General features: G+C 41.7%; 1 protein-coding gene across 1 annotated transcript in view; it reads right to left on the minus strand.

Annotated features, from left to right (window-relative positions):
* Nucleotides 1–22,191, minus strand: part of KCNMA1 (potassium calcium-activated channel subfamily M alpha 1) — a 736,200-nt gene that overhangs the window by 454,809 nt on the left and 259,200 nt on the right. The window lies entirely within an intron of this gene.

Consider the following 22,191-nt stretch of genomic DNA (forward strand, 5'->3'; position numbering starts at 1 on the left):
TATGTTCGGTCACTTGGTTATAGTAGGAGGAGACTGCCCTTGTTCTCCTGGGCGTTTCCTTCTCCTAGGCTGTAGTGCTGGCCAATCGCAGCGCAGAGCTCACATCCTGGGAGAAAAAAAAAACTCCCAGGCTGTGAGCTCTGCGCTGCGATTGGGAGAAGAAGACGCCAGGGAGAACAAGGGCAGTCTCCTCCTACTATAACCAAGTTCACTAAGTCTCCGCCTGCATAGCAGGAGAAAGGAGCGGCGCCCAGGGATAATAATAAGTGCAGTGAGATCCCTGGGTGCCGCTGTACAGATCATGATACTTAGTTCAGAATTTTTTGCCAGATGAAAGGTCCTCTTTAATGTACAGAACCAGTCAAAAGTTTGGACACACCTTTTCATTCCATGTTTTTTTTTTTTTATATGTTGTAGATTCATATTGAAAACATGAAAATGATGAAGGGACACATATAAAATTAAGTAAAGAAAAAAAAGTGTTAACCAGAATATATTCTATATTTTAAATTCTGCAATATAGCCCCATTTTGTTTTGATGATAGTTTTGCACACTGTTGGCATTCGCTCATTTAGCTTCATGAGGTAGTCGTCTGAAATAGTTTTTCAACAGTTTGGAGAAAGTTCCCAAAGGTGCTGAGCACTTGTTGGCTGCTTTTCACTCTGAGGTCTAACTCATCCCTAACTATCTCAACTGACGAAGCACTCCATCACTATCACTCTTGGTCAAACAGCCCTTATTTAGCCTGGAGGTGTGTTTGGGGTGACTGTCCTGTTAAAAAAATTATGATGGTCCTACTAAGCGCAAACCAGATGGGATGGCATGTTGTTGCAGAATGATGTTGTACCCATGCTCGTTAAGTGTGCCTTTGAATAAATTACCAATTGTATCACTTGTAAAGCACCCCACACCATCACACCCCCTCCTCTATGCATCACAATGGGAATGTAGGAACCATCCATCCGCTCACTTTTGTGCATCTCACAAAGACATGGCAGTTGCAATAACATATCTCAAATTTTGACTCATCAGATCAAAATATAGATTTCCACTGATCTAATGTGTTGTGTTTCTTGGCCCAAGCAATTCTCTTATTCTTATTTTTGTTCTTCAGTAATGGCTTCTTTGCAGCAATTGGACCATAAAGGCCCGATTCTCGTAGTCTCCTCTGAACAGGTGATTTTCAGAAGTGTCTGGCACTAGATCTCTGTAAAGCATTTATCTAGGCTCTAATTTAAAGTGCTACTATTTCTGAGACTGATAACTCTAATGAACTTATCCTCTGCAGAAGAGGTAACTCTTGGTCTTCCTTTCCTGGGGCAGTGATTATGAGAGCTGGTTTTATCAAAGAGTTACCTTCAAAGTTCTGGAAATTTTCCAGACTGACTGACCTTCATGTCTTGAAGTAATGATGGACTGTCATTTCTCTTTAATTCGTTGAGTGGTCCCTGCCATAATGTGTAATGGAACATTAGCAGAATAGTGCTAAACACTGTATGGAACTGTATACTAACCCTACCTCTGCACAACACCACTGACTGTCTCAAAAACTTTATGAGGACAAGAAATTCCACAAATTAACTCTTGACAAGGCATACATGTTAACTAAAAGCCATTCCATGTGACTCTTGTACCTCATGGTGTGCACAGCTGTCATCAAAGCAAAAGGGGGGAATCTAAAATATAAAACATATTCTAGTTTTAAAATTGTTTATTTTCTACCTAATTTTGTAGCGGTGTACTCACTTTTGTTGCCAGCGGTTTAGACATTAATGGCGGTGTGTTGAGTTATTTTGAGGGAATGCCAAATTTACATTGTTATACAAGCTTTAATGTTGTCCCATGAAAAAATATTATTAAATACTTACAAAAATGTGAGGGGTGTGCTCACTTTTGTGAGATACCGTAAGATTAGTTATCCATGCAGCATGTGTGGCCCACAGTACTGATCACAACACCCTATGTAGCTAAAAGTCCATAATGTGACTGCTCACTGTACTATATTCTATCCACTTAAGTCAATATAATTTCATGCTCTCCCAGAAAACAGCATTATGTGCCCACATTTACCAAAGTGCCTAGAATGTAAACATATAAAATATATATGGCGCTAATAGTGTCATATGTTTCAGTATAGGATGATGTGAAAGATAATCGGTTGCTCACCTTTATTAGTTGTGCGATGGGGCACAACACCATGTACTGTACAGCAAGGTATCAGTATAAAGCTGCCACATGTCCCTGGACCCAAACACAGGAGAAATCAGTACAGCAACTGGATGATCTGATATCATGACCGCATTGCCAGGAAATACTCATCAGCAGGGAGTTGGCTCCCAAAATTGTCTTTATTCAGAGTCGTAATGATTCTGGATCATCCTATTGCTGTACCTGGATTTTGGCATAAAATACAACAAAATTTTGTGCAGTTTGCGACATTTTTGGAACATCCACTATTAGAATCCACTCCACCTAGCGTGCCAAGAAGGCATGGCTTAGAGGAGAAGGGAATATGGCCTAAGATGCAATATTTTACATCAAAATTATGCCCAAATTTTGCCACATGATTTTATGGCAAATTAAACAACCAATAGGTGGTATAAAGATACAAGAGCACATATCTAGCCTTGGGACAAATTTACTATCCAGCAAGAGTAAGGCCTCCTGTACAGGACTGTATGGCTTTTTCCGTATTTTGCAGTCTGTTTCCATTGTGTTTCCATTTCCATTTCGTTTTTCTGTTTGGTTTTCATTTGTGATCCGTTTCTTGCGGATCGCAAATGGAAACGGAAGCATACAATAATGTTTAAACAGTAAGTAGATAAAAAAAATTGGGCTGGGCATAACATTTTTAATAGATGGTTCCACAAAAAAGGAACGGATACGGAAGACATATGGATGCATTCCGAATCCATTGAGTTTTTTTTACAGCCCCATTGACTTGAATGGAGCCACGGAATGTGATTTGCGGGCACTAATAGGACATGTTCTATCTTTGAACAGAACGGAAAAACGGAAATACGGAAATGGAATGCATATGGAGTACATTCAGTTTTTTTAGCGGACCCATTGAAGTGAATGGTTCCGTATACGGAACGCAAAAAATGAAACGGAAAAAAATAATGTTCCTGTGCAAGAGGCCTAACTGTGATTATTAGGCAGCCCATGTAATTTCACCAATGAAACTGCCCTTTCATGCAAATCATTTCTGTATAAAATGACTTCAAAGATTTGCACGCAAAGAGTAAGCTATGTTTAAAGGGCTGATCACAAGTAAGGATTCTTTCACACTCGTGTTAGGCTTGTCCAACGGGCTGTTCTGGCAGGGGAACAGCCAGCCCATCCGTAATAACGTTTGAACACATGTGCTGCCGGAAGTCCGCCCCGGCCCCATTCACTATAACATGCCGAGAGGTTGCTGGACAAAAACCGCAGCGTGTGCAAGCGTTAGTATGAATCCTGCTCGTCAAGCCTAATGCGAGTGTAAAAGAAGCCTAAGATAAGTTTATATTACAACTGTGGCTGGAGCACACGCTGGCTGGCAAATTTGTATGAACAATTGGAAATAGCTGCAAGGTGAAGTCACTGTGCAGGGTCTCCTATTAGAAACAATTGAAGACAGTATTTATATCAGTAAATCTAGGTTTAATGGCTGAGAACACAGTGCAGACGTTTTGCATGCTTAGGCCACCTGTACACGTTGTGTAATGCATGCGTATTACAGTATCAACAAAGTGTATAGGATAACATAAATCTCATGTACACTTTGCAGATTTTTCTGTGCGGAAATTGACCTGCATATCGGATTTCAAAATCTGCAGCATGTCAATTATGTTTGCGGTTTTAGCTGCGGATTTAACCCTTTTCAATGGAAGAATGAGATCTGTGGCAAGACCGTATCAAATCTGCACCAAAAACGACTGTAAGGCCTCTTTCACACGACCGTTTTTTTTTTTTTCCGTTTACGGGCCGTTTTTTGCATTCTGTATACAGTCCGTATACAGAACCATTCACTTCAATGGTTCCGCAAAAAAAAACTGAATGTACTCCATATGCATTCCGTTTCCGTATTTCTGTTCCGTTGAAAGATAGACCATGTCCTATTATTGCCCGCAAATCACGCTCAGTGGCTCCATTCAAGTCAATGGGTCCACAAAAAAAAAAAAAAACGGAACACATATGGAAATGCATCTGTATGTCTTCCATATCCATTCTGTTTTTGCAGAACCATCTATTAAAATTTTTTATGCCCAGCCCCATTTTTTCTATGTAATTACTGTATACTGTATATGCCATACAGAAAAAAGGAACAGAAATGGAAACACAACGGAAACAAAAAAACTGAACAATGGATCCGTGAAAAACGGACCGCAAAACACTGAAAAAACCATACGGTCGTGTGAAAGAGGCCTTAAACAATGCAGATTTTGGTGCAGATATGCTCCAGAAATGCACATAAATCCTCACAGAAATTAATGCAGATCTTATGTGCATTCACCCTCACCCGTGTGCAGGTGGCCTTAGGGTGCCTTCACACTCAGCAGATTAGACATTGTGGATTTTAGTCAGATATGTTACAGAAACACACATAGATCCGCATGGAAATTCGTACAGATCTTATGTGTGTTCACCCGCACCCACGTGCAGGTGGCCTTAGGGTGCCTTCACACTCAGCAAATTAGACCTTGTGGATTTTGGTGCGGATATGCTGCAGAAATGCACATAAATCCGCATGGAAATTAGTGCAGATCTTATGTGCATTAACCCACACCCGTGTGCAGGTGGCCTTAAGGCCTAGTTCACACGACCGTATGGCTTTTATTTTTTTTTGCAGTCCGTTTTTCACGTATCCGTTGTTCCGTTTTTGAGTTCCGTCGCGTTTCCGTTTCCTTTCCGTTTTTCCGTTCCGTTTTTCTGTATGCCATGTACAGTATACAGTAATTACATAGAAAAAATTGGGCTGGCCATAACATTTTCAATAGATGGTTCAGAAAAAACGGAACAGAAACGGAAGACAGACGGATGCATTTCCGTATGTGTTCCGTTTTTTTGGCGGACCCATTGATTTGAATGGAGCCACGACCCGTGATTTACGGCCAAATATAGGACAAGCTCTATCTTTCAACGGAACGGAAAAACGGAAATACGGAAACGGAATGCATACGGAACACATTCCGTTTTTTTTGCGGAACCATTGAAATGAATGGTTCCGTATACGGAACACAAAAAAAGTCCCGTACACTCGCAAAAAAAACGTTTGTGTGAACTAGGCCTAAGCCTCATGCAGACGTTCGTGGAACACGGACTGGCATTGCAAGAGCGCACGGCGTCATAGCAACCAATGACGTCGTGCAGTTCTGCAATGCCAGTCCGGTATCTCATGGACCGTGTTCCACAGACGTCTGCATGAGGCTTTAGGGTGCCTTCACACTTAGCAAATTAGACCTTGTGGATTTTGGTGCAGATATGCTGCAGAAACACACATAAATCCGCATGGAAATTAGTGCGGATCTCATGTGCATTCACCTGCACCCATATGCAAGTGCCCTAAGGGTACCCTCACAAGAGTTGCTAGTTCAGAAACAGAATGTTTCTCTGTGTTTTCTCACTAAATCTGCCAAAAACCGCATGTTACTTGTGGTTATTGCTGTGGATAATGATATAATACAGATTTGCCATAGATACCAGCTTTTCCATTGCAAAAGGTGAAATCTGCAGAAAAAAAATTGCACAAACAATTGACAAGCTGTGGATTTTTAAATCCGAATGGAAGGTAAATTTTTGCATGTATTACGCTGTGTTGTTTCTGCACGAAAATCCACATTTAGGCCACCTGCATACGAGTGAAGATCCGTATTAATTTCCATAGGGATTTATGTGCATTTCTGCAGCATATCCGCACCAAAATCCGTAATTTCTAACAACAGTTTTTGGTGCCGATTTGATGCGGTTTTGCAGCAGATCTAACCCTTCCATTAAGGCCTAGTTCACACGATTATTTTTTTTGCGAGTGTACGGGCCATTTTTTTGTGTTCCGTATACGGTCCGTATACGGAACCATTCATTTTAATGGTTCCGCATTAAAAACGGAATGTGTTCCGTAAGCATTCCGTTTCCGTATTTCCGTTTTTCCGTTCCGTTGAAAGATAGAACATGTCCTATTATTGCCCGCAAATCACGTTCCGTGGCTCCATTCAAGTCAATGGGTCCGCAAAAAAAGCGGAACACATATGGAAATGCATCCATATGTCTTCCGTATCTGTTCCGTTTTTGCTGAACCATCTATTGAAAATGTTATGCCCAGCCCAATTTTTTCTATGTAATTACTGTACACTGTATATGCCATACGGAAAAACGGAAAGGAAGCGGAAACACAACGAGACTCAAAAACAGAACAACGAATCAGTGAAAAATGGACCGCAAAAAACTATAAAAGCTATACGTTCGTGTGATTTAGGCCTAAAATAAAATCAGTAAAGTGTACATGAGATTTGTGTAATCTCATACACTTTGCTGGTACTGCACTACGCTGGTTTTTTTCTGCATGGAAATCTACATGGAAAAAACACCGGTATTCTACAACGTCTACAGGTGGCCATAAGCTGGTTTAACTTATTAGCTGTGGATTTGCTGTTGCAGATTTATGTACAGCACATCCACAGCATTGTACAGTACCAGCAAAGTGGATGAGAATTTCAGAATTCTAACCCACATGCTGTGCAAAAAAAGTATTGTGGTTGGAAATCTGCAGCATGTCAATTTAGGCTGGGTTCACACGCGACTGATTAGCTGCAGATTTTCTGCAGCAGAAAATTTGCTGCATTTCTGCTTCTAAGGCTACATGCACACGAACATTGTTTGTTTCCTGTGTCCGTTCCGTTTTTTTTTTTGCGGATAGGATGCGGATGGGTCCGCAAAAAATACGGACATCACACAGTGTGCTGTCCGCATCAGTATGTCCGTTCCGTAGCCCCACAAAAAAAAAAATAGAACATGTCCTATTCTTGTACGTTTTAGGCATTGTTACAATGGATCCGCAAAAAAAATAGGATGGCATAAGGATGCAATTTGCAGGCCGCAAAACACATACGGTCGTGTGCATGTAGCCTAATCCCGCATATTAGAAGCAGTGTCATTCTTTGCATTGAAAAGGGTGAAATAAGGCTACTTTCACATAAGCGCTTTTGCTGGATCCCGCAGGGTCCAGCAAAAACGCTTCCATTTCTGATAATACAACCGTCTGCATCCGTTATGAACGGATCCGGTTGTATTATCTTTAACATTGCCAAGACGGATCCGTCATTAACTCCATTGAAAGTCAAAGGGGGACGGATCAGTTTTTTATTGTGGCAGATTGTGGCAGAGAAAACGGATCTGCCCCCATTGACTTGCATTGGGGGTAATGCCGGATCCATCTTGCTCCGCATCCCAGGACGGAAAGCAAACTACAACATGTTGCGGTTTGCTCTCCGGTATGAGAACGCAACTAAATGGAACAGAATGCATTTTGGAGCATTCCGCTCTGTTCAGTTCAGTTTTGTCCCCATTGACAATGAATGGGGACAAAACTGAAGCGTTTTTTTCCGGTATTGAGACGGAACTCAACACCAGAAAACTTAAACGCTAGTGTGAAAGTACCCTGAGTTGACATGCTGCAGATTTCAAATCCGTAATACTGCAGGTTGTTTTGCACATGTTTTCAGTTTCTCCTATTTATCATGTGTTTCTATTTTAGCTGATAAATCAATTTTTGCCATTCTTTTTAGATTGTTTTAAGGTGTGTCGTATTTTCTAGGGCAGGGGTCAGCAACCTCCGACACTCCAGGTGTTGTGGAACTACATCTCCCATCATGCACACTTGCTTGGCTTTCTCTGAACTCCCACAGAATTGAAAGGAGCATGCTGGGAGTTGTAGTTTCACAACAGCTGGAGTGCTGAAGGTTGCTGATCACTGTTCTAGGTGTCTAGGTGTTCTAGGTGTTCCATTATTTTTGCCACTTTTTGACTTCAACAGAGTCGCAAAAGATCCAACTAATCGCAGCTACATACGCCAGCCTGGAGCTGGAGGAGTTTTGCACATGTAAACCAGGGTGTATAAAAATCTATGATTTTTTAAAAAAAAATAAAAAATAAATGATTTTTTTTATAAAATGCTTTTTGAGGAAAATATATTACCATCCAAAGGTTATTCCATCATGAAATAAATATTAGTTTTTTAATTATGTAGAATAAGGCTGTATATGTTAAATTTTTTGGGTAAATTAATTCCATTAATCCATTCACAATGTCATGCTCTTCCAGAGGTTTTTGTAAGATTATTGGGCAGTTTCTCTGTCTACAAGATATTATCACAGATGCTTGCTTTACTTTTGCAGTTCTCAAAACTGAATTTGACTCAGCAGAGATCACATGCCTCTTCTTCACAGCAAAAATGTTATAACATGAACAGAGTTGAGAAAAAGACCTTAATCCTAACTTCTACAAACCTATGAATACAGAATCAACCTAATCAAACTAATATGAAAAGTTGTTATTCTAAAAATCTTCATTTACTTGCATATTATAAGTAATACCAGCAAGAATTAGTCTTTATGTAGAAAACTATGATTTAAATCAAGCCTTACTGACTAGTGATTTAAATCGTGATTTAAATTGTGATTTAAATCAATTTGATTTAAATCAAATCCACCCTGATGTAAACTAATAAAATGTAGACGTTAAAAAGGCACACGTACATAAATCACATTAGTCAACTGACTAAACAGCTCGATCTCCAAAACAAATGGAAAAATAAAACATGCACAAATTTGATGTAAAGTCCAAGAATACTGTACGGAGAGAGAGCTCTGTATAGTATTAGAATGTATTGGCTCAGACTTCGGGTAATAACGACAGAAATTAATTTCTACTGTTAAAAACCTTTTACCGAACTGGTAATAGGATATGTTAGGCCTCATGCACACGGCCGTTGTGTTCCCGTGGCCTTATTGCGGCTTGCATACGGCGGGTCCGCAATCACGGAGATGCGGAACGGAAGGATGGATCGGAACACCACAGAAGCACTACGGAGGGATTCCGTGGTGTTTCTGGCCATGCCTCCGCACCGCAAAAAAATTGAACTTGATCTATTTTTTTGCGGTGCGGACGGATCACGGACCCATTCCAGTAGAATGGGTCTCAATCGGCCCTGGCCGCAGCACGGATGTTGCCCATGCATTGGGGACCTCAAATTGCAGTCCTCAATGCACAGAACGGACCCACAGTTGCCGTGTGCATGAGGCCTTTGAAGAATAAAAACCCTCAGCTGATGAAACACATACCTCATTTTCTAAAGCACAGACAATTAAAAGTGTATTGCAGAGATATTGGCACTGATGCACAAAGGTTGAATGGCTCTAGGCAGTACATCTATATTGGAAAAAGAACCAATTTTGTTTTGGGATTCAAGCATAGAGCTGTAGAGCTAGAATAGCATTAACATCTTGGCTCGGGTTCCTGGGGCAGGAAAGGACTTAAAAGGACTACAGCATGGTCCCTGGCTTAAACATGTTGCCTCTTTTGCGTAAAGGGGCCCAAATCTCCCCCACCACGTAAGAGTAACAGCTTTACCATCAATAGGAGATTTTAAACAATATTACGTATGTTACTAAGGCTACTTTCACACCTGCGTTAGGTGCGGATCCGTCTGGTATCTGCACAGACGGATCCGCACCTATAATGCAAACGCTTGTATCCGTTCATAGCGGATCTGTTTGCATTATTCTGTCAAAAAAAATGTCTAAGTCAAAACGATCCGTTTTCAATTGCACCATATTGTGTCAGTGAAAACGGATCCGCCCCCATTGACTTACATTGTAAGTCAGGACTTATCTGTTTGGCTCCGCATCGCCAGGCGGACACCAAAACGCTGCAAGCAGTGTTTTGGTGTCCGCATCCAGAGAGGAATGGAGGCAGAACGGAGCCAAACTGATGCATTCTGAACGGATCCTTATCCATTCAGAATGCATTGGGGTTGAACTGATCCGTTTTGAACTGTTTGTGAGATCCCTGAAATGGATCTCACAAACAGAATTCAAAACGCCAGTGTGAAAGTAGCCTTAAATTGACATGAAAAGTGAAGCGGGTGATGGGTAGAGGGCTGAAACATATATTGCATCTGGTCACAGAAAGAAAAAATTAGCTTCTCATCCCAAAAAGTGATCGCATATTTCAGATTAGCGGGGGACAACCTCTTGGTGATCCATGCACAGCCATTGACTAGGACCACCGCGATGCAGGGAAAACTGGGAAGGCACTGCATCTCTGCAACACCTTAAGGGCTCATGCACACGACAGTATTTTGCGTTCAGTATACTGAACCATTCATTTCAATGGTTCAGCAAAAAAAACGGAAGTGTCTCCGTGTGCATTCCGTTTCAGTATTTCCGTACCGTGAAAAGATAGAACATGTCCTATTCTTGTCCGCAAATCACGGTGCTTGGCTCCATTCAAGTCAATAGGTCTGCAAAAAAAACGGAACACATACGGAAATGCATCCGTATGACTTCCATATCCGTTCCGTTTTTGCTGAACCATCTATTGAAAATGTTATGCCCAGCCCAATTTTTTCTATGTAATTACTGTATACTGTATATGGAATACGGAAAAACGGAACAGAAAAACGGAAAGGAAATGGAAACACAACGGAAACAAAAAACGGAACAGCGGATCCATAAAAAACGGACCGCAAAACACTGAAAAAGCCATACTGTCATGTGCATGAGCCCTAATTCTCATTATCAGTGCAGTCCTGGAATATTCCAAAACTATCTTGGCAGGTATTTGTCTACTACTGCAGCTGAATTGGGAACATCTATAGTAAAATTGGAGAAGGGCATGAAAATCATTACACATATATTGTTGGTTTGTACCCTAAAATTAAAATAGTAACTCTAAATTAATGCAGGGCCTAACATATATGTGATACAAATGTATGCAGTATCTGCTACAGAAATGGTTAAGACAACAATGTCTTATCTCTAGATTTTCTGTGCTATATCTCCTTAAAAGTCCCATTAATAAAGCATGGCTACAGCCAAACAAGAGCTCCAAGAAGCCATCAATATAATGGATGGATCTGTCCCTTCATGAATAGCTGCAGAGTAATTAAATGTGTCTTTCTTCCAACATAACTGAATCAAAATCCCATGCCTTTCGGCTCAGCATCTGACATCTCCAGAGACACGGCCTCTTTATAATAAACAGTATCATGGATTTCATTGATGCATTTGGTGAATATGTTTACAGATCAATGCAGTCCAGGTACACAACAGACGTTATCTTGTCCTGTTGTGTCTCAAGGCTCACTGAGATCACAGCACTTGACTATCAAAAGGGAACATATTAAAACTATGTTATTGTGTTGTGATAAAAAAAAAAAACTTTGGGACAGTCTACTAATAGTGGTGCACTTTACACTGTCTAAGAATACGAATCACAGTCTTAATATTAAACAAATTAACTGTTCTGGAGCATGGACCTTTGTAAATTTGGAGTATCATAAATCCTGTGCTTTATTTACATCAGAAATCTATCCTTGTGCCAAAAATTTGTCCATCAGCCAAAAAAATGTGTCTGTGCGCCAAAAAAAAACTGTCTAGTCTAAGTTTATGCCACCAATAAGTTGATGTAGTTTTACTCCAAAAATACATCAAAACTCAACTGTTTACTGTAGTATTTGTTCTGGATCCATTGTGGTGTCAATGGAGTTGTAAGAATAAACTAATCCTGCAACTCCTCAAAGTGGTTGTCCGAGTTCAGATAATGGTTCTCTAATAAAGGTAATAATGATAAGAGAGAACAACAGTGCCATCTAATATAAGGGAACATTTAAATAACACAATGTAACTCCAAGTCAATCACACTTCTGTGAAATCAATCTGTCCAGTTATGAAGCAACAGTGATTGGAAATAATTTCTCCTGCTGTTGTGCAGATTGAACAGACAAGAGGTAGAAATGATAGGAAATTAGCAAGACAACCCGTATAAAGGAGTGGTTCTGCAGGTGGTGACCACCATCTCATCCAGGATAGCACAACAATGTGAGCTGTGGAAAGAAGGTTAGCTTTGTCTGTCAGCACAGTGTCCAGAGCATGGAGCAGATACCAGGAGACAGGCCAGTACACCAGGAGATGTGGAGGGGGCCGTAGGAGGGCAACAAACCAGCAGCAGGACTGCCACCTCCTCCTTTGTGCAAGGAGGAACAGGAGGAGCAGTGCTAAAGCAATGCAAAATGACCTCCAGCAGGCCACTAATATCCATGTGTCTGCTCAAACTCTCATAAACAAACTCCATGAGGGTGGTATGAGGGCCGACGTCCACAAGTCGGTGTTGTACTTATAGCCCAATACCGTACAGGGGCGATTGGCATTTACCAGAGAACACCAAAATTGGCAGATTCAGCATTGGCCTGCCCTGTGCTCTTCTCGGATGAGAGCAGGTTCACACTGAGCACATGTGACAGACGTTGACAGTGTCTGGAGACACCATGGAGAACGTTTTGCTGCCTGCAACATCCTCCAGCATGACCGGTTTGGTAGTGGGTCAGTAATAGTGTGGGGAGGCATTTCTTTGGAGGGCCACAAAGCCCTCCATATGCTAGCCAGAGGTACCCTGACTGCCATTAGGTACCGGGACGAGATCCTCAGACCCATTGTGAGACCATATGCAGGTACAGTGGGCCCTGGGTTCCATCTGATGCATGACAATGCTAGGCCTCATGTGGCTGAAGTGTGTCACCAGTTCCTGCATGATGAAGGCATTGATGCTATGGACTGGCCTGCCCATTCCCCAGACCTGAATCCAATCGAGCACATCTGGGACATCATGTTTCGTTCCATCCACCAATGACACGTTGCACCATAGACTGTCCAGGAGTTGACTGGTGCTTTAATCCAGGTCTGGGAGGAGATCCCTCAGGAGAACATCCGCCGTCTCATCAGGAGCATGCCTAGGCATTGTAGGGAGGTCATACAGGCACGTGGACTACTGAGCCTCATTTCCTTGTCTTGAAGCATTTCCACTGAAGTTGGATCAGCCTGAAATTTGATTTTCCACTTTGATTTTCAGTATCATTCCAAATCTAGACCTCCATGGGATATTAATATTGATTTACATTGATCAGTTGTATGTTTTATTGTTCTCAACGCATTCCACTATGTAATGAATAAAAATTTGCAACTGGAATATTTCATTCATTGAGATCTAGGACAACAGTACAGTGATTGGGAAAATTGTCCAAAAAAACTGTAGCCTGACGTTTAGTGACAGAATACTAATGAGGACTAAACGGTCAGCTTGCTTGCAGGTAAGGCACATGGCTGATCCAACATAGCTACCTATGCGAAGAAGGTAGATGGCGACACTGGAGATAGCGCCTTCCTTTCACTCCGATCATGGCCCAATGACGTCCGGTATAGTCATGACCTTTCCGAAAACTTTCCTGGACATCCAATTTCCCTATGTGCCAAAAGTGTTTCAGGCATTTAAATGCCTATAGAGGACAGACATTCACTTTTATAGTATAGACTGTAGCAGAGAGGGAGACAGTTGTTGATGTATTCAGCTCACAGAGGATTGCCTACACGGGATACAATGGTAGCAAACTCTCAGCTGTGAAAAGTGTTACAGAATGTTCTTATCGTGCGCTCATATTAAACAGAAATCTTTAAAATGGTGAGCAATTGACACATACTAAAAAGTTGCATAAATTAATCTTATACAATGATTAAAATTTATTTACACTGAAATTACTGTCAAAGATAACAATTTGATGATACATTATTCTGTTTATTATTCTTAGAATGGATCGTCAATATTAGATTAGAGGGCATCCAACTCCTGGCACCCAACCAATCAGCCATTTTAAGCAGTCCCCTTCATCATTTACACTGCTCCATACACAAAAGTAAAACTCCAACATTCCCAATAATCCTTCCCTCCAACATCTGATGTAGTGAGGCTGTCAGGAGCCAAGCTCCATAGTAGTGGCTTTGCCTGGTACTACAGCTCAGTTCCATTCACTGAAGGTGCAGTGAATTGTAATAATAGCCACAGCTGCTATCAAAAGTATGGAGCTGTGTCAGGTAAACAGGAAAGGGGACTTGGGGATCTCCAGAGTGCCATGGCCACTTCAAACAGCTGATCGGCAGGGGAACTGAGAGTTGGATTGCTACCAATCTAAAGTTAATGGCCTATCCTAAGCATGGACCATGAATTTTAAAGAACCAGAAAATCCCATCAACACAATTTAGTGTTTCACATTTTTCTGACTGAAGCTGCCTAATACAATGCTCAACTAATTTGAACAGAAGGTGCAACCAGGCTGTTCATACAAGCCCTATATTAGGCTTGTGAACTATGATCCGCTTAGTGCCTTCTTATTTCTGTGATTATTAGAAAACTAAGCAAAATAATCTAAAGTTTCGAGAAAAAAAAATTGCAATAATTCTGGCAAAAGAAACACAACAATGTGCGACTCCACCATAGACTGTCAAAAATACATTTATATCAATATGAAATTGCAGTTTACAGATCCAACCATACATCATTTATCTATATGAAGTTGTGGTCCACAGCAGCCACAGCCCCATGTGGGGTAATGGTCCTTGTCTCTGTCATTCTGATAAAAATTTATTAGACTCTGCTAATGGTTTACACCCCTGGTCAACAAACCTCAATCGTGACTGACAAGCTGATTGCCTATTGATCCCAAGTAGACTTCAGGTTAAGTGCCTCTTACAATTTTATCCAATTTAAGGCTCAGTAGCCATCAACTGTATGCCCTAGTGTTTACCCTCATGGACCTCAGCCCACTTTAAGCCAGTAGCCTAGGAGAGGGTATGCCTCCTACATAGACATGCTTGATGACATCAACACATTTGCCTGTACCATCCTTAGACAGCTCAGGCTGTAGGCCAGAAGAGGCCTGTAATCTGCATCACTGTCTGTCACATGAGAACAGAATTATACTTCATTTACACCATTGGCTTCAGTTGTATGTCAGATCCAGTACTTTCGTAATTTTCATTGTTCTGATGTGAATGAAACCTCAGGTGAGTATTTGGGGCACTATTACTTTAGGGGAGCACATTAGGGCACTATTATTTTTTGGGGCATTATGGGGATCCTCAGCTTTACAAAAAATTATTTTGGGGGACATTATGCGTGTGGCACTTATTTTTGGGTCATGACTATTTTTATGATATGGCTATAGTTATATCATTATTATCTCTGCAGTACTGTTTTTGAGGGCACTAGGAAGCACAGTAGGAACATTAGTAGGGGTAGCAGAAGAACAAAAATGTTATGGCACCAGGAAGGGGAGATTGCATTGAGACGGTCAGGAGGAGGATGGAAAGCTAAGGAACCTAAGCATACTCTGCACAGGTGATTTGTTCCTGGAAAATTTGTTCAAGTTGCTCTTGGCTGCATAAAAAAGATAAGGAAAGATAACATCTGTATCAGAGAGCATGTAATTTGTGAGTCACTGGATATAATAGTTGTGCATTTTGCTTGCGATGTTGTATACTTAGTACTATGTTCTCATACTCTATAGCACAGAATTTAATAGTTATATCCATTGCACAACACCCATGCCAACTCTTACACTTTTCCTCCTTGTTACAATTTGGTACCAAGCAGACCTGGTTTTAACTACTTTTTGTAGAGGACTGAATAATTAATGTTACTGTACTCAGTGTACCGTATTTCTAAGCCTGTAAGGTAAGTAATATGTTCATGTTTCTTAATAACTTTTTGCCATTGAACAGGATGCTGGAAGTCCCAATGTTTGGCAATCGAATATTACTGAATGGCCCTTTATAAGACATCAAGCCCTGCTTATTATGAATTACAGCAACTCTTTGCTTCCATGTATGTCCTGGAAAATCAGAGCTGTCCACGTTTGTTTAAATAACACGCACACAGTGGATGAATTCATATGAAAAAATAGCCTCTCCATCCAGAAGTTTAACTACTTCAATCTGATAGAGCCGACAAAGACAGAAGCTAAAGAACAGCATAAGGGTGGGTTCACACTAGCGTTAGGGATTCCGTTATGGCTTTCACGGAAAATAATGGAATACCCAGACAGAATGCAAAACCGAAGCCTTTAAAAGGCATTCCGTTTGCTTTCCGTCCTAATAGAAGTTTATGGGAAAGCATAACAGATCCGTCTGGGTTCCATTATGCAAGACGGAAAATAAAGTCCTGTCGACTTTGTTTTCCGTCTTGCATAACGGGACCCAGACGGATCCGTTTTGATTCCCATAGAGTTCTATTAGGACGGAGAGCAAACGACATGCCTTTTAAAGGCTTTTGTTTTGCATTCTGTCATAATACAAGTCTAAGGGCAGAAGAACAGATCCGTCCTTCCGTCTTATGGATTCCGTTATTTTCCGTTATAATCATGTTATAACGGAAAGCCATAACGGAATCCCTAACGCTAGTGTGAACCCACCCTAAGACGCTCAGCATTATACATTACTAGTTACCATATTTTTGAATCACAAGGGTAGATTAACACAAGCAGTAATTTTATGCCATAGACAAATCTGCCACAAAATCTGTGCATATTTCAGTTGGGTATGCCATGAACCTACTGCACATTTCATCCTTTGAAATTTGCAACAATTCATGGAAAATACATACCTAATTCTGCATCAAAATCCACATTTACAGTGAGGAACGTAAGTATTTTAACACCCTGCGATTTTGCAAGTTCTCCCACTTAGAAATCATGGAGGGGTCTGAAATTCACATTGTAGGTGCCTTCCCACTCTGAGAGACAGAATAAAATATAAAAAAATTGGAAGTCACATTGTATGATTTTTTTAAAATTTATTTGTCTTGCACTGCTGAACATAAGTACACTGAGCAAAAATATAAACATAACACTTTTGGTTTTGCTCCCATTTTGCATGAGCTGAACTCAAAGATCTAAAACATTTTCTACATACACAAAAGACCTGTTACTCTCAAATATTGTTCACAAATCTGTCTAAATCTGTGTTAGGGAGCAATTCTTCTTTGCTGAGATAATCCATCCCACCTCACAGGTGTGGCATATCAAGGAGCTAATTAGACAACATGAATATTGCACAGGTGTGCCTTAGACTTCCTACAATAAAAGGCCACTCTGAAATGTGCAGTTTGATCACACAGCACAATGCCACAGATGTCACAATGTTTGAGGGAGCGTACAATTGGAATGCTGACTGCAGGAATGTATCAGATCTGTTGCCCGTGCAATGAATGTCCAGTTCTCTACCATAAGCCATCTCTAAAGACGTTTCACAGAATTTGGCAGTACATCCAACCGGCTTCACCACTGCAGACCACGTGTAACCACACCAGCTCAGGGCCTCCACATCCAGCATGTTCACGTCAATGATCGTCTGAGACCAGCCACCCGGACAGCTGCAGCAGCAATCGGTTTGCATAACCAAAGAATCTGTAATAAACCATCTCAGGGAAGCTAATCTGCATGCTCATCGTCCTCATCGGTGTCTAGACCTGACTGCAGTTCGTCATCGCAACTGACTTGAGTGGGCAAATGCTCACATTCAATGACGTCTGGCACGTTGGAGAGGTGTTCTGTTCACGGATGTGTGTGTGGCATCGTGTGGGTTAGCGGTTTGCTGATGTCAACGTTGTGGATCGAGTGGCCCATGGTGGGGGTAGGGTTATGGTATGGGCAGGCGTATGTTATGGACAACAAACACAGGTGCATTTTATTGATGGCATTTTGAATGCACAGAGATACTGTGATGAGATCCTGAGGCCCATTGTTGTGCCAGTCATCCATGACCATCACCTCATGTTGCAGCCTCATAATGCACGACCCCATATTGCAAGGATCTGTACACAATTCCTGGAAGCTGAAAAAATCTCAGTTCTTGCATGGCCAGCATACTCACCAGACATGTCACCCATTGAGCATGTTTGGGATGCTCTGGATTGGCGTATACGACAGCGTGTTCCAGTTTCTGCCAACATTCTGCACTTTGCACAGCTAATGAAGGCGAGTGGACCAACATTCCACAGGCCACAATAACCAACCTGATGAACTTTATGCGACGGAGATGTGTTGCACTGCATGAGGCAAATGGTGGCCACACCAGATACTGACTGGTTTTATCCCCCACCCCCCACCCCTTCAGTAAGGCAAAACTGTGCACATTTCAGAGTGGACTTTTATTGTGGGAAGTTTAAGGTACACCTGTGCAATATTCACGCTGTCTAATCAGCACCCTGATATGCCACACCTGTGAGGTGGGATGGATTATCTCAGAAAAGGAGAAGTGCTCACTAACACAGATTTAGACAGATTTGTGAACAATATAGCCTTTGTTTGAAATTACAGAGGTCAAATGTTTCCTGTAGTTTTTGACCAGGTTTGCACACACTGCAACAGGGATTTTGGCCCAATCCTCCACATAGATCTCCTCTAGATCTGTCAGTTTTCGGGGCTGTCACTGAGCAACACAGAATTACAGCTCTGGCTAGGCCACTCCAGAACCTTGATATGCTTCTTACGGAGACACTCCTTGGTTATCCTGGCTGTGTGCTTCGGGTCGTTGTCATGTTGGCAGACCCAGCCACGACCCATCTTCAATGCTCTGACTGAGGGGAGGAGGTTGTTGCTCAAAATCTCACAATAAAGGGCCCCATTCATCCTCTCCATAATACAGTGCAGTCGTCCTGTCCCCTTTGCAGAAAAGCACCCCCAAAGCATGATGTTACCACCCCATGCTTCACAGTAGGGACGGTGTTCTTGAGATGCAACTCATCCTTTTTTTTCCTCCAAACACGACGAGTGAAGTTTAGACTAAAAAGTTCTATTTTGGTCTCATCTGACCACATGACTTTCTCCCATGCCTCCTCTGGATCATCCAGATGGTCACTGGCAAACTTCAGACGGACCTGGACATGTGATGACTTGAGCAGGGGAACCTTCCGTGCAATGCATGATTTGAAACAATGACGGCGTAGTGTTCTACGGACAGTGACCTTTGAAACTGTGGTCCCAGCTATCTTCATGTCATTGACCAGCTCCTCCCTTGTAGTTCTGGGCTGATTTCTCACTTTTCTTATCATCAGTGATACCCCACAAGGTGAGATCTTGCATGGAGCCACAGTCCGAGGGAGACTGACAGTCATCTTCAGCCTCTTCCATTTTCTAACAATTGCTCCAACAGTTGATCTATTTTCACCAAGCTGCTTGGCAATTGCCTCGTAGCCCTTTCCAGCCTTGTGGAGGTCCACAATTTTGTCTCTGTTGTCTTTTGACAGCATTTTGGTCTTGCCCATGGTAGTAGTTGGTATCTGACTGACTTTGGGGTTGACAGGTATCTTTAAAGAGCTCAGACAGGTGCTACTAAGTTAGATTAATGAGTGGAGTAGAGGTGGACTTTTTAAAGGCACAGTAACAGGTCTTTGAGAGACAGAATTCTTGCTGTTTCTCAGGTGTTTAACTACTTATGTTCAGCAGTGCAAGACAAATAAATTATTTAAAAATCATACAATGTCATTTCCTGAATTTTTTTTGTGGGAATGCACATACAATGTGAATTTCAGACCCTTCCATGATTTCTAAGTGGGAGAACTTGCATAATCGCAGGGTGTTCAAATACTTCTGTTCCTCACTGTAAGTCATGCCCATATTGAAGTGGATTTCTCTGTAGTGTAAAATAGCACTGTGTGTGTATCCACCCTTAGACAGACTTTTTAGCATCCATCTTACACTCAGCAGTCAGGGGGCCCTGGTAGTGCCAAACCGGACAAAGCCCAGGATCCACAAGAAATAATTAACAGGTAAGTACTTACCAGGCAGATCATGTGACGCTGCTCCTGTTCTGCTGGCTGGGCTCTATGTACCGGGCTGCAGTGGTGACATGTCAACAACACATGACAACTGCAGGCAATTACTGGTCTCATTGGGTGCACTGCTGAGACCAGTGATTAGCTGCAGTGGTCACATGTTGTCGATGTGATGTTACTGCTGCATCTGGGTAAATAGAGCCTGACCTGTAAAACCAGAGCAGTGGTGTGGGAGCTGTCAGGTAGGTACTTGCCTTTTCTTTATTTCATGCAGACCTCAGAGGTTGTCTGAAACTGTACAAACCCTTTAAAAGGAGCCTGACATTTTAAAAATACAGTCCAATCTGTGAACAGCATGCTATAAAGCAGGAGAGGCTGCACAGACTGAAGCATAATTTAGAATACACAGATACACAGATAGGGATCGGCAAAAGAGACTGCGTAACAAATTAAGAATGCAGTCTGCACACAGATAAATATATGAGAAATGACTATTTTGTATTACAAAATGCAAAAAAAATTAGATTTATGATATTCTTTCAAATCGCACCTGCGATATAGTGTTCTGAGAGCATGTGTGAATAAGGGTTCATTCAGATGAATATAAGGGTTCTGTGCGCATATTGCGGACCACAAATGGAGGGTCCACAATATACTGGCACTGGCCGTGTGCATTCCATGTGCATTAATGGGTCCGCGATCTGCAAGATGCGGTGAAAGATAGCACATGTCCTATATTTGCCAAGCCACGGCATCGGAAGCCCACAGAAACACTCTGAAAAGCTTCTGTAGGCTCTTGGGTCCGTGCTTCCGCATGTGCAAATGTTTTCATTATACCTTATCTTTGTAAGAGTACAGGGAGTGCAGAATTATTAGGCAAGTTGTATTTTTGAGGATTCATTTTATTATTGAACAACAACCATGTTCTCAATGAACCCAAAAAACTCATTAATATCAAAGCTGAATATTTTTGGAAGTAGTTTTTAGTTTGTTTTTAGTTTTAGCTATTTTAGGGGGATATCTGTGTGTGCAGGTGACTGATACTGTGCATAATTATTAGGCAACTTAACAAAAAACAAATATATACCCATTTCAATTATTTATTTTTACCAGTGAAACCAATATAACATCTCAACATTCACTAATATACATTTCTGACATTCAAAAACAAAACAAAAACAAATCAGTGACCAATATAGCCACCTTTCTTTGCAAGGACACTCAAAAGCCTGCCATCCATGGATTCTGTCAGTGTTTTGATCTGTTCACCATCAACATTGCGTGCAGCAGCAACCACAGCCTCCCAGACACTGTTCAGAGAGGTGTACTGTTTTCCCTCCTTGTAAATCTCACATTTGATGATGGACCACAGGTTCTCAATGGGGTTCAGATCAGGTGAACAAGGAGGCCATGTCATTAGATTTTCTTCTTTTATACCCTTTCTTGCCAGCCACACTGTGGAGTACTTGGACGCGTGTGATGGAGCATTGTCCTGCATGAAAATCATGTTTTTCTTGAAGGATGCAGACTTCTTCCTGTACCACTGCTTGAAGAAGGTGTCTTCCAGAAACTGGCAGTAGGACTGGGAGTTGAGCTTGACTCCATCCTCAACCCGAAAAGGCCCCACAAGCTCATCTTTGATGATACCAGCCCAAACCAGTACTCCACCTCCACCTTGCTGGCATCTGAGTCGGACTGGAGCTCTCTGCCCTTTACCAATCCAGCCACGGGCCCATCCATCTGGCCCATCAAGACTTCATCAAGATTTCATCAGTCCATAAAACCTTAGAAAAATCAGTCTTGAGATATTTCTTGGCCCAGTCTTGACGTTTCAGCTTGTGTGTCTTGTTCAGTGGTGGTCGTCTTTCAGCCTTTCTTAGCTTGGCCATGTCTCTGAGTATTGCACACCTTGTGCTTTTGGGCACTCCAGTGATGTTGCAGCTCTGAAATATGGCCAAATTGGTGGCAAGTGGCATCTTGGCAGCTGCACGCTTGACTTTTCTCAGTTCATGGGCAGTTATTTTGCGCCTTGGTTTTTCCACACGCTTCTTGCGACCCTGTTGACTATTTTGAATGAAACGCTTGATTGTTCGATGATCACGCTTCAGAAGCTTTGCAATTTTAAGAGTGCTGCATCCCTCTGCAAGATATCTCACTATTTTTGACTTTTCTGAGCCTGTCAAGTCCTTCTTTTGACCCATTTTGCCAAAGGAAAGGAAGTTGCCTAATAATTATGCACACCTAATATAGGGTGTTGATGTCATTAGACCACACCCCTTCTCATTACAGAGATGCACATCACCTAATATGCTTAATTGGTAGTAGGCTTT

The sequence above is a fragment of the Bufo bufo genome, chromosome 6, assembly GCF_905171765.1.
Source record: "Bufo bufo chromosome 6, aBufBuf1.1, whole genome shotgun sequence".
In the NCBI taxonomy this organism is placed as follows: Eukaryota; Metazoa; Chordata; class Amphibia; order Anura; family Bufonidae; genus Bufo; species Bufo bufo.